Raw genomic sequence first — 13992 nt, 5'->3', positions numbered from 1 at the left:
CATCATAAGTGCCATGAAGCCAGGTACGATGGTTATTTGTCCATTGGCATATCCCCAATATGTTCCTGGCACATAGAGAGGAGCAGGACTTGGAGCGGAGCCCTCTTACTTGACCCCCACATGTGCCCAGGGCTCAGTGATTTGGAAAAGAATGCTGCATCTTTATCTCAGTGACTCTCAACCTGGCAGCACTGTAGATTCACCGGGGACAGTTGAGAAACACATATGCCTGGGTCCCAGCCCCCCAAATCCTGATTAGGTTGAGCTAGGTACTCTAGATGCATGACAATACAACAGTTGTTTAGATGAGTGCATTTGGGACAAGTAGGAAGAGGTGGTTGACGTTGATGGAGGGGAGCTGAAAACAGCCTGAGTGACTGCTCAGGAATAAGGAAATGGATGGCACCTTGTCTTGCTGACCAATTTACAAGCCCCTCAAGTTTCCCCAATCCCTAGTTTGCAAACCAGCCTTTGTCAGATGGATACAAACCATAGATAACATGCTAGGCAGGTTTTTGTTTTGTTTTTTACCTGTGAAAACTGAAATGAGAATCTAGGAATCCGGGATCAATTTCCAGCAGTGTGATTCCAAGCCAGTCCCTTAAACTCTATGAACTTCTATTTTCTTCCAATGCGAAATGGCAAAGGGTGGGGTGGGGGAAAGCAAGGTATGTTCTTAAGGTCCACTTGAGCCCATTATTCTACTAAATGAAAGGCAAACATTAAAACCCAGAGTTGCATTTTCCATATTCATACCCATTAGCATCCCTTGTTACATCGTGTTGGGGCAGGTTTAGGGGTGTGATGGTGATTTACTGTCCCAGGTAATTATTTCTTTGGCCCTTCTTATATTTAATATTTATTGCTGTGTTTCAAGTGCAAGAGAGTTAACTCTAGATTATCTACCAGTACTTTTCTGTAATTATTTGTAATCCTCCAGAGCCTCCTCTTCTACCTGTTAGCCAAGTTCCTGACCATCAACAGCAGAAAACTTTGGACAAAGGTTCCAAAAAGACTTTGAGAGTCTGAGGCTTAGAAGGTTTTGAGCATGAGCTTAGAGAAGGCGGTGTCTCTGACTATGTTCTAAAGCCTGTTGTCTTTGATCGTTGGCCTTGGTAGTACTCCCCGCTTTGTACTAACTATACCACCTTCTCCCCTCCATTATTTAGAAGAATTCAGGGATTGACTCTGTAATAATTGTATTTGTTTTCTTTAAAATGCAAATGCACAATATCTATTTATATCTGTGCTTTATTTCCCCTTTACGGTCCTAACCAACAGCAGTACCTGAGGAAGAAATTGTATTTTAAAATATGTAGTTCCACGTTAACTAAAATTTATTCCACTTATGTTTCCATCCTTCTTTTATACCAGGTATCATTAAAAAGTTTCAAGATCATCCAATCGAATTCATAGGGATTGGTGATCAACCAGAGGTTCACAAGTGGACATCTGATTGCTTAGCTGTGAGTAGAGTTTATGTGATTTTACTGGGGAGGGGCTCTGATCTTAGCAGTTACATAGCCTCTCTGCCTGATTTTCTAAATTCTTGCACCTAAAGATGCATTGTGCGAAACCAAGCTTTCTGCTGTGCTCCTCATAGTTTACTTACCGAGTAATCTAACAAGTTTGGAAGGAATTGTTCTCCTGCTTTGTAATCTGATTTTTTGCTTTATTTTAAATTTTTTCCTGCATATATAATATCTTAAGCAAAACTGTCCCCAATCAGTAGTGAAGTTCTCACTTCCCAAGAAGACTGTTGCTGACTTGAGGGAATAGAGAGATGATGAGTCAGTCTTCAGGGTGAAGAAGCTCACCTTTGAACAGACACCGATGATTTCAGGAGGAAATACCCCTCAATCTCAGCAAATCCTCCTCACCTGGGAGAACTTCCACCAGCAGAAGGTCTACCTGGGGAACAGAAAGAGGGGATTTCAGAAGGTAGATGGAGAAGCTAAAGGAAACTTCACTCATTCTCAATTTTTCCGAGGTTGGCTCTAGTAGGGAGAAAAGTTTTGCTATGGCTGCCATAGCAAAATACCACAGACTGGGTACATAGCAGATTTATTTCCTCACAGTTCTGGAGGCTGGAAGTTCAAGATCAAGGTGTCAGCAGGTTTGATTTCTTCTAAGGCCTCTCTTCTTGGTCATCTTTTCCTGTGTCTTCACATGGCCATCCCACTGCCAGCACACATGTTTGGTGTCTCTCTCTCTCTCTCTCCAACATTTCCTCTTCTTAGAAGGGCAACAATCATATCAGACTAAGACCTACCCTAATGACTTCATCTTAACTTAATCACCTCTTTAATGATCTGATCTCCAAATTTAGTTATATTCTAAGGTACTAGGGGTTAGGACTTCAACATATGCATTTGAGGGGAACACAATTCAGTCCATAATACCCCATCATCTTTTTTTCTCAGTATGCTGATTTTTAGTTTGTTGCATATGGACTGTTCTCTGATTCTCCTCTCCTGAACTCCCTTAGCATTTATATCACTCTTAGAATATTTGGTTTTCCTACAGTGTGTTGTAGTCCTTTGTACACATCTCTCATTTCCCTATTACATTATATAATTTTTGAAGTTGAAGAGTGTGCCTTTTACATCTTTGGCAGCACTAGAGGAGGTTTTGTAAATGGTAAGCGTTTAATAGTACTTATTAAATGACTGAATGAATACATGAATGGATAGATGAGAAGATGCAGTCTCTGAATCTATAATTTATTTGCTTTAAGACTACCTCCAAATGATGATTATTAGTGGTGCGTTCTCCTCACTTGCTGCCTGCCCCCTGGCCCCCCAGAGGTGGAAATAAGTCAAAGCTGGAGAGAGGGACTGAAAGAAAGATATGATTAACTGATGGCAGGAGACTTACCTCGCTCCTCAAAGAGTTAGGAGACAGTAAATAGCATGAACCTGCTCCAGATACAGTCACTCTTCTGTGAGAACACTGTTTGGGGAGCCCAGAGGGAAGGACAATGAGTTTCGATTGGGACTTGCTAATTTAAGGGCCTGTGGGACAGCCAAGGGTGTGTGTCTAGAAAACAAGGGATATGCAAGTCTGAAGCCCAGGTGAGAACTAGAGATAGAGATTTTCACAATCATAACCTATACATAGGAATTAAAACCATGAGAGTGGATGACGCCACCCAGAAAGATTGTGGAGGGAGAGGAGCAGTGGTGTAAAAATGCCACCAGAAATTGCGTGTAGAAAGTTTTCCTGCTAAATAACAGGAGAGGGACCCTCCCAAGAGGAAGAAATCTAAATGCTACTTCTAATGAGGGTTTGTAAGAACATGTGTATTAGCTAATGTGGATATCTATCTATTTCTCTCTCCACTTATTCCTTTGGTCCTATTTTATTCCTTCTTCTGTCCTCTCCTTTAGGGGCTATGCCCCAAACCATTCCTGTGGGGCTTGCCCTACCCAGCTTTGCTCCCCTCTAGCTAACTCCACGCATGAGCATGTGTTTGACTCCCCAGCTGCATGCCCAGGGATGTCATACATCAACACTTTCCTTTAGGACCATTTTCTTTATCACAATCAGAGCTGATCAGACTGCACCGTGGGGGAACCCCAGGATTAGACTCCTTAATGTCCAAAGAGACAGAAGGCGGGTCCTTTTTAGGGTCAGGAGGCTGGGACTCCGTTGCCATGGAACATCACCTTGTCCAGACAGTCAGTAAAGGACTTAGTCGGGGGGAGTGTACCTCCTTTGCACTGAACCCCCTCCTTAGTCCATTGTTCCCTGCTGGTCACCCCATACCTCCTGTGCCCTCAAGAAGGCATTGGTGGTATTTTTGTGTTTCATGCCCAGGCCAGAATGGGGGCTAATGAGGCATGGAGAAGCCAGTCCATGAGTTGTGGTGGCCATAACAAGCTTCTCCTCTCTGGGCCCCACTGTCAAATGTCATTTCTAATCGGGCCATGTTTACCCCAGCACTGAATTTCCCAATTTTTTCCTGCTTAGTGTGATGCAAACAAAAGGGGGAAAGCTATTCATTCACTTCTCTTTTATTTTCTAAAGTGTCATTTCTTTTCCTTGCTTTTTTTTCTTTCTCCATTGGTTCTCTTTCTATAGCAGAAACCTCTGATCTTTCTTTGGATTGTCTGATTATTAGCGGAAGAGGCTATCAGAGGTCTGTAAGTTTCCTCCTCCTCTGCATACTCCCTTCCATTTCTTAAAAATGAACTGTGAGATATCAGATTTTTTCAAGTACCCCCCACTTCCATACTTTCCTCTTGATATTCTTCAAGTTGCCAGGAAAAAGATGCCATTTTTCGCTCAGTTACCTAAAATGCCAATGACACCCGTATCAGTGATTTTTACATAAATTGCTATTTGTATAAAATGAGAAAGGAGAAATTCTGAAGTCAAGAGAAAACAGCGCTGCAATCCATGAATGGCCTAGTGGGGTGTTCCAAATGAATGGTGGCCAGTGGCCAGCAGAGGTGCCTCCCGACTGTGTTTCATTAATTTCAGTCAGCCATAGAATTTGGAGAGAAAGATAATTTTCCTATGAGAATGTAAAAGAAGTGCTTTGAGTTGTATGCACCTAGCAGGCTTTGCCCTGTTTTAGAACAGCATAAATGGGTGTTTTTATAACCACTGTGGGCCAATATTTTTGGAGTCAGTGGAAGCTCCAGATGGAATGGAAAGAGAAGGGTTTTTCCCTTCCTCTTTTCTTGAGTTTTGCAGAACAAGCCTCCCTGGACACACTTGACAAAGTGTTCAGTCTCCTGTTTAGTTTAATGTGCCCATACTTGTTACAGCAGGATCTGAAGGGGTCTTTCTTACACTAATAGTCTTTTCTACAGATTTCTGGTAGTGACTGTAGAATGAGGCTCATATGTGAAAAGATCTAGAATCCACCTCATCTTACCCTGAGAAGACTGCTCTCAGGTCCTTGTCATGGGGTATAAAGAGGAAAATACACCGTGAGCCCAAGTTTGGTTAGGAATTGAGGGGACACAAGGAACATGGATTCTCATGGTCTTCCCAATTCTGGAAATTTTCATGATAAGGAAAGTAAGAGGACATTCCAGCATCACCATGTGCAGATTTTGTAATTTTGGCCAAGTGATGGTGTTTCCTTGGCCAGGGAATTGCACCTGGCCTTAAGAGGTACCTCCATGGAGAACACCTTCCTGTCTAGTACAGCTATTGATGGAAAGAGGTTGTGTCAGGGTGGGCAAGCCAAAATCAGGGCACAGATAGCAGGGAGAAAAACAAACAATGGTGCCAGGAGTTCTTGTCTAGAACTCCTTTCCAGACTTTTATTCCAAAAAGCATGAGTGAGTATGCAGTAAAGAGAAAAAAAATGATCCTGCTATTTAGCATTCAAACAAAACTATCAGAAGTCTGAGGTTCTAACTGTGACAGGATTTGTACAGTTCAAGGACACAGACTCAGCTACTTCCAAACTTTGCTTTGGGATGTTCAACAAAACAAAGTTGTAAACATCTTGCACTAGTCCACGCAACAGTCCTCCAATAGGATTTAAAGGCTCAATCTGGGGGGAAAAGACTGAGACATTTTCCTTCCTACTATTCTCTGTGTCCCAAGTCCAACTTAATGCCAAATTAAATCTAGATTTTTTTAAATCGACTTTTACTGGAGGAAAAGGCAGAGCTGCATTCCCTGAAACAGATATTTTAAGGCCAAACTTATTATTTGGGGGATTTTCTCCTTCTTTTTGCTAATTCAAAGCAAAATGTCTATCATTCACGCTAACACCAGCCTTTAAGAGCTGGAGACAAATGGAGTCTGAATATTCACGCCAGCATGGTACAAATGAGCTGTGATTTCAGGCTGCTGGCTGTTTCTCTGACAGGGGAAAAGAGAGGTTGACTAGTTTAATATCTTTGGCTGAAAACACTTTGTTAAAGAGGGATGGAGACGGCCAACATTAATATCGAGTCCTGTTATTTAATGACCAAGAATGACATACTGTGGAATGGGCATCCTGAGTTTGGGGAAAAGTGTGTTTATCATATCCAGAGGATGCAGAGAGGGAGTGAATACAAACATATGGTGGGCCTGAAGGAAGGAGCTCTTCTAATAGCATTTTCTCCAAGTTCTTCAAAGAATTCCTCCAATAAGTATATTATACCCATGATTGTGAATCTGATTCCATCACAGACTCACAAGATTTATAAACATAAAGACATTTGTTATAATGAGAGACTCTGGGGACATATCCACTGCCTCCCCCAGATTGCTGGCTAATGGTTTAGAAGTAAAACGTGCAGTTGTAAGTTGGGGTTGATGGGGGAGGCTTGTGACCACTTTAGCACCATCTGTCCTTTCTCTTGTTCCTCAAACATACATATTCAGTCACTCATTAATTTATTCACTCTACAGCTATATGTTGAATTGGAACTTCTCCATCCAGGACTGTATTAGATATGGGCTGCATTAACAATTCTGGTGTTCCTCCATTCCTTCCTATAAAATGGACTCTTTTTTTTTTTATTTTTTTATTCAATGCAATGAAAATTTAGTGACTCCAATAATATATTCATTGACGTAAATTGTGATTTCTGATACTTTATTTTTCATTGTCCTCATCTTGACAAAGAGTCATAATATTTTAAATTTCTCTGCCCTCTCATCCACCTATCATTCTAATTATGTGGTTTATAGGCAAAACACTGCGGTGCACTGGCTATATCTGTAATTCTACTTTTCTGAAAATCTCTTTGAAGAATGATGCTTAATCGCTCCCCTCCTTATTTGTTTCCTAAATTCTGGTTTTCATGAAAATTTTTTTAGGGGGTGATCATAACTGTAGTATCAAAATAATTGAAAATTAAAAGCAAAGTAAGGGTTTGTGGCATTTTTATTGGAATGCTCATAAGAATCAAAGGTGAGAGACCCAAGGAGATTCACCATGAAACCAGTGGCCCTTAAACCACAGGGCCCCTCACTTGAACAGACCTCTGCCACACCCCTGCCTAATTTTTTACATTTAACGTTGTATTCTCTTTCTTAAAGGCCTCCCAAGTAATTTTCAGGTCCTACAATATCTGAGTCTGCCCTAAGATTGACACAAACATATGATCTTAGATGATTTTGCTTCCTGTCTAAAACTAATTAAATGAAAAAACAAAGAAATAGTCAAAGTGTGAAGTGATGTAATTTATTTTTTTAAGGATTTAGGACAAATTCAGCTTATTTTCTAAAGTGAACCTCACTTAAATGAAATAATAAATCAGTTTGCCAAAGCCCAAATGAACATAAACAGGAGATTGATTTTTATTTCACGAATAAACATCAAATATGGACTCACCCTAACATCAAGCAAGCCAAATCCTCCTGACAGGAAACAGTTTCTAGTCAGGGGCATTTGTAGAGGAGCATAGATCCTTCAGGCAATCACATGATCATTTCATCAACGAGGTTCTCGCCATAAGCTACCTCGTAAATATTATGCATTTACAGGTCTTGTGAGACGTAGCATAGTGCTGTGATTAAAAGCACAGACTCTAGGGCTAGGCTGCCTGGATGTAAATCCTAGCTCCACTATTTGTTAGCTCTGTGACCTTGGGCAAATGACACACCTGCTCTGGGCCTTAGTCTTTCTGTCTGTAAAATGGAGACAATAAGGATTGTTATAAAGATTTAAACTGATATTTATAAAGTTCTGAGAACTGTGCTGGGTACATAGTGCGTGCTGTATAACTGTTGGCTAACTAAATAAGCTCCATCTAGAGTGTACGCTAACATGAATTCACTTGTAAGTTTATTCTTGTAACTCCTCACAGTGCCTAGCCTGACACATGATAGCCATTAAGGAAGGACTGTATAAATCAGGGGTCACAAACCAGCAACCTGAGGCCCACACTGACCTGCAAATGTGCTTCCTTTGCCCAGCGTGGTTTTCTTAAAATTTTGAATTTGGATTCTTTTAGGGATGCATGCATTCTCCATTTCTCCATAGGCCACCACTCCCCAAGTTTGTCACCCCTGGTGTAAATGAGTGAACACATAATACATGAGCACTCCTGCAGTTAGCGGCAGCTTTATGGCTCATTGGAGCAGGCAGATGGAGCCAATGAACCATTTCCACTCCCTGAGGCCCTACCTGATTAGTCTACCCATTCCTATTTATATACTAGATGTCACAGAACAGAAATAGAAAATAGGATAATTTGAATAAGTACCTTCATGAAGCAGAGATGTGCACTGCCTAATACCGCAAGATCATTTTCATCACGGACGGAGTTAACAAAGGCAAGGTCAGCCATGGCCAGCTAGGTTATGCTGGGGTCAGGGCCAACTCAAAATTTCAGTGACTTAAACAACAAAGGTTGGTCACTCATGCTTTGTCTCTCACCCTGGATAGGCTGGGGTCTCTGGTCCACATCATTGCCATCCTTACTTGGGGACCCCGGCTGAGAGCTACTATCTGGAAATATTGCTGGTAGAGAGAAAAAAAACTCTGAAGGGTCTAATATCAACAATTAAATGGTCTGCCCCAGAAGTGACATGACACTTCTGCTCACAACTCATTGGCCAGAACTAGTCACTTGGCCCCAGCTGACCACAAGGAGGCCAAAAGTACAGTTCTATAAGGTGCCCAGAAGGGGTAAAACAGGAACACAGGGCAAACGGCACTAATGGCCAGAGCTGTGGAATTTTTGGAGCTTGGATTTTTAGGCCAGAAGCTTTTCAGTAAGTTCAACTCAGCAACCACTCCCATGCATCTAAAAAGGCAGAGCAAAACACCCAGCACTGTGAGGGGATATCAAAGGAGACGGCAGGCCCTGACATTAAGCAGCTTCACACTTGCTCAAGAGAAAGAGAGGTTATAGAACATTTGAATAACAAAGTCATATAGTATTGACCATCAAAAAGAACAGGGTTAACAATGCTGCAGAAGGTGAAAGCGAGGATGATTCTGGAATAAAGATACGACTGAGCTACACTCTAGAAAAATATATGGGATTTGCAGAAGGAGTGGAGGGCACTTCAGGTTACAGGAGAGAGGAAACAGGGACAGAGGCCCAGAGGCAGAAATACCAGCTGGATTGTAGCAGAACTAAGGAGTTGGCCTGGCTGTGAGTTGTGTTTGCATGTGAGTGTGAGTCAGGAGAGGTGTTGGGTACAGTGGAGCCATTCCATGGAGGGCCTCCGAGGTCGACAGGAAAACAGGATGGTGGCGTGTGGGGGAAGATCATCCCTCCTCACTAACCCCCTTCGTAACCTAGGCACCTAAACCTTCCAGGCATCAGCTTATTCCGCAAACCAAGAGTCATGGATGCCCAACCTTCCCAGATCCCCAGGGCAGTCATTGAATGGAGACAGTAGTAAACCTTGGGTCGCTCCTGTTTCCAGTTTCAGGCATATTTGATCACTCATCCTGCTAACAAAGAATATTCAAGTTCAAGTGAAACAACCTCTCATTGCTGGGGTCAGTTCAGCCCTTTTGCTATGGAACATCTGTTTTTGAAATTCGGCTGAGACCCTGACTTAAATCTGATTAACTTAAAAAGCAGCAAGAGAACATCTTGTTTTCATGAATGTCCAGGGGCTGTGTGTCAACAAATTAAAGGTCTGTTTGTGGTATTCAAAGTAGAAAAGCTGGTCGTGAGATATTCTGCCACTGGAGTAAATTTATTACGGGCTGTTCATTTCTTGGAATCATGAAGCAAAATTTGAAGAAACAAAGTGGACCAGCTACATTTAAATCAACAAATTTCTGCTTGATGGCAGGTGAGAAACATGCTTTTGTTGTCAGAAGGTCACTGAGCTGGATGATTTCTAGAAAGATGTCCTCCACTTTAGCCGTGTGAAGTTAATATCTTAAGTGGATTCCCTGTGTCTATATCAATTCCAGCAGACAGTATCTCATAGGTCATTATTTGTACATTACTTACACAGGATCTGAGGTTGGAGAGAAAGGGTGAGAATAGTTCACCATCCCTCAAACCTGACTAGCTACTTTACTCTTCATTCCCTTCTTTAGGACAGAAAAGTAGAGAAGAGTTCGATTTATCAGGACCTAGAAGAGCATGTGCCTGGCACATAATAGATGTTGACATATATTTAATAAATACAAACTCCAATCTCATACATTTATGTTCCCTTTATGAATGAATGTCTGTAGTGTATTAATATCATTCTTGTTTGAAAAAGCTATTACTGCTTATATCGTATTTTAACCCAAAGAAAACCATTAGTCACTCCTGTAGTTCTCTCATAGCAGCTTGTATTTTTCGTTCCTAACCCTTGTCGCAGTTTGTATTTTATTTTTTATTGCCTGTCTCCACCATCAGACTATAAGCATGGTGAGGGCAGGGTAGTTGCATTCACAACTTATTTGCCACACCCAGTAAGGTAGCAAATGGTACTTCATAAATATTTGTTGAATGTTTTTATTGAAGTTATCATTGTGATGATGGTTGTAGAGCCTTTACCACTCTTGAATATATATGAATTTAAACACAGTGAAGAAGACATTAAGGCTTAAAATGCAGTTGAATGTGGAGAGGCTTTTTGTGTGATGACACACTCCCATTCATTTGGCCATACACTCTCTCTTTTTTTTTTTTTAACATCTTTATGGGAGTATAATTGCTTTACAATGGTGTGTAAATTTCTGCTGTATAACAAAGTGAATCAGCTATACATATACATATATCTCCTCCCTCTTGTGTCTCCCTCCCACCCTCCCTGTCCCACCCCTCTAGGTGGTCACAGAGCACCGAGCTGATCTCCCTGTGCTATGTGGCTGCTTCCCTCTAGCTATCTATTTTACATTTGGTAGTGTATATATGTCCATGCCACTCTCTCACTTCGTCCCAGCTTACCCTTCCCCCTCCCCATGTCCTCAAGTCCATTCTCTAGTAGATCTGCGTCTTTATTCCCATCCCACCCCTAGGTTCTTCATGACCATTTTTTTTTTTTAACATTCCATGTATATGTGTTAGCATACAATATTTGTTTTTCTCTTTCTGACTTATTTCACTCTGTATGACAGACTCTAGGTCCCATACACTCTCTTGAAGGTCATGGTGGGATGGGTTGGTCTAACCATCTCTATGTTCTCAAGTGAAAGTTGTCAGCCCACATCTGCCATGTAGCTGGCCAAGATTAATGTCAAAGCACATGGCAATAGTTTAGGATTTTTTTTTTCTCTCAAATAGTTAACTCATTCCTGGTAGAATTAAACCTATGACATTAGCCTTATTAGTAATAAATTTTGATCCAGCAAGCTACGTGATAGAGGCAGTACAAGGATCTACAGTCAGAAAGATGTTTTAGGTGTCTGATGGGCATATAACTTAATGTGCTTGTCTGGTGGTCACTGTTGACCTTCCTGATGGTCAAGCAAAATACCAACACTTTAGCTTGAGTGGGAACAAAGTGGATTCACTTGCTCTATTTAACTTTGGCTGCCTGTGTAGACAGCGTTGAAATGGGACTGACTTGTTGGTTCTAACAAGAATCTCAAGAGAAATGCTCATTCATTTACAAAAGGTGCAATTCCACATTACTTTCTTGCTTTGTATACTTGAAAACATTCCCAAAGAAACAAAGTTGGATGCAGAAAAAATAATGGGAGAAAAGAAAAATAATACTCTGAATTCTGAACAATTCTACTTTAATAGGTTGATCTGTCTGCCAGCTGGCCTCAGTGTTGACTACTTGTAATATATACTTTTGGTAGGCCGCAAGTAGTTCTTGGAACTGTTTATATTAGATTGCAGAAACTTAATTATTCTAAAATTGGCAGGACTCGCTTCGGTTACTTAATTCAAAGTTGCTTAGTCATCTTTATACATGGTGTGGACAGCATTGTTTAAGTGTGAAAAATTGGGAAATGCAAATGTGCTCCAAAGAGATTACAGGTCAGGTAGAAAACTAAGATGGTATAGTTGTTTCAAGATGCTTGGCAGGTGGTTGCCACATGTTTTAATTTGACAAGTTAGGTGACTGTTGAGTTGAAGTCCTTGATTACAAGTATTTTTCCATTTTCGTTGTGGATTTTGTCAGAAGTAAAAAGCTGCTGCTGCTGCTTGTTAGATCATATTCTAATCCTACATTTTGCAAAGTACATGTTTCCCAGCAAGAGTGTGAGGAAGTCTAGAATCAACCATTGGGATAGCTTTTCTGTTTTCAGAAACAAAGATGTCATTTCAAGCCGGTCATCACAAAGATCCTTCTTTTGAATCTTTTGATTTGAACACTTTTCGTACTGTACTTTAACTACTGCCTTCCAAGTGCAATACAGATTTATAGAGCTTCAGCAAGGAAAGAGGCAGGCAAAATGAGTTTCTTCCATGTATTTTAGAGTCTGAAGTGGCGCCAGAGGTCTCCAGTTTTTCCAGGAATGCCCATGTCAACCTCACACTCTTCCTGTGACCTGGGCAGGGGCTCCTGAGAGAGATGGTGAGAAAAGATAAAGGTCCTGTAGCCAATGGGTAGTGACACCAGGCCTGGGAGGGTAGGTTCCCAAGAAAACATCCAGAACAGTGCCTTATGTTTCTAATTACTGAGCATGGTTACAGAGTAAAATCAGGCAACACTTTTTTAGACTGATGGAAGCATTTAAATCAGCTCTGAATGTCAGTGTTTTCTAATTATGATGGAGGAGTGGCAAGGCATCTCCAAAGGCCTTGGAAATTTGGGGCGTTTCAGTTCAACCCTAATTCTCTTCTTTTCTTATTCAGCATATGTCTTCTTTGTCCTTCTTTTTCTTTGAAGGTCCCAGAACAGACTGATTCCCTCAGTTACAAACGTCTAATACCCCTCTTTCCTGAAAACAGAATGTCTTTCTAAGACAAGTTTCTTTTCCACTAGAAGAAAACAACTACAACTACAAATCACAATATAAAATAGAGCTTCCTAGTGAACCACCATCCCCAAGGTTACTAAGAGCTCAACTGGAGGCATGGCCTTTTGATCATGTCTTAGCCAAGTTCATCTGTTAACCAGTGAAATCCAAAAATAACCAATGCCCCAGAATCCATTTTAATTCAGGTGTGAACTTAGTGCTGACTATAAGAAAAAATAGTTAAGAACTTTGAGGGATCACAAAAATGAGTAATAACCTCAAGGAGATTATAATCTTCTAGGGAAGACAGATATATACTTAGTAATTAAAATACCAGCTCTAATAATATAGGTATCAGTACAAACTCTTATCAGTGAGTACAAGGTTCAGAGATCCTGTAGTCTCATGCTAGTCTTAAGCAGGCCTGCACTATGAGCCATTTCTTACTTGAAGGAAAGTCCAGAAATTCCCAAACTAACAAATGGGTGAAACTACCATGTAAATGATTCATGTGAAAGGAAGGAGGAAGCAGTCTAGGCACTTTTCAATTTATTATTTAACTTCTTTGCAGATTTACATGTTTAAATTGTGTATCTATTATGTCCAAAGACATAATGGATAATGTCCCTTGGTTTGGTTTCAAAGCTTTTCATCTTAGATTATAAACTCCCAGAAGATAGTCTCTAACTCGCTTCCTAATTCCAGAACACAATAAATGCATTTGATGATCATGATGAATAGATGTTTCATAACTTACTAGGGAATAAATAGTCCCTGATTGTAATAGCATGTCCTCCATGTGCAAAAATGTTGCCAGTAACAAAGTACCTCTAAGACATACCTTTGAATTGTTCCCAGCAGTGTAAATGGATTTGCGTCCTGCCATCTAAACTCTGTCACCTTGCTAATGTCTTATATTAGCAGGATATCTGGCTAAGGCTCTGGATCTTCTTGTTGATCACTAAATTGGAAATATTAGATGAAAAACCAATCACAAAGAGCAGACTCATGGGTTGCTGATATTTTTATAGCCGAGTAGACCAGAAAGGCCAGAGAGTCATGCACAAGTAAAACTACTGTTATGTAAAATATAATGACCTCTGTACCATGTCTATAACTGGTAAAGACCCATGGCCTCTGATCTTTTGTTCCAAATAAGCCACTCTTAGGCCTTGTTATGCAATTCGAAGTGTGATCTCTCTTCAGAC

The 13992-nt window shown here is 40.8% G+C and overlaps 1 protein-coding gene across 15 annotated transcripts in view; it reads left to right on the top strand.

Annotated features, from left to right (window-relative positions):
• Positions 1–13992, top strand: part of CALD1 (caldesmon 1) — a 179465-nt gene that overhangs the window by 62457 nt on the left and 103016 nt on the right. For 9 of the 15 annotated variants that reach the window (XM_036864043.1, XM_036864044.1, XM_036864049.1 and 6 more), the window contains one exon: positions 1375–1466. The exons of the other annotated variants lie outside the window; for them this stretch is intronic. The gene's annotated coding sequence lies outside the window, so the exon portion shown is untranslated. The remainder of the gene's footprint in view (positions 1–1374; positions 1467–13992) is intronic. 15 annotated transcript variants of the gene reach the window in all.

Source organism: Balaenoptera musculus, chromosome 9, assembly GCF_009873245.2.
Source record: "Balaenoptera musculus isolate JJ_BM4_2016_0621 chromosome 9, mBalMus1.pri.v3, whole genome shotgun sequence".
Lineage (NCBI taxonomy): Eukaryota > Metazoa > Chordata > Mammalia > Artiodactyla > Balaenopteridae > Balaenoptera > Balaenoptera musculus.
The sequence above is the reverse complement of the archived record's forward strand: the minus strand, read 5'-3'. Positions and strand labels throughout refer to the sequence as shown.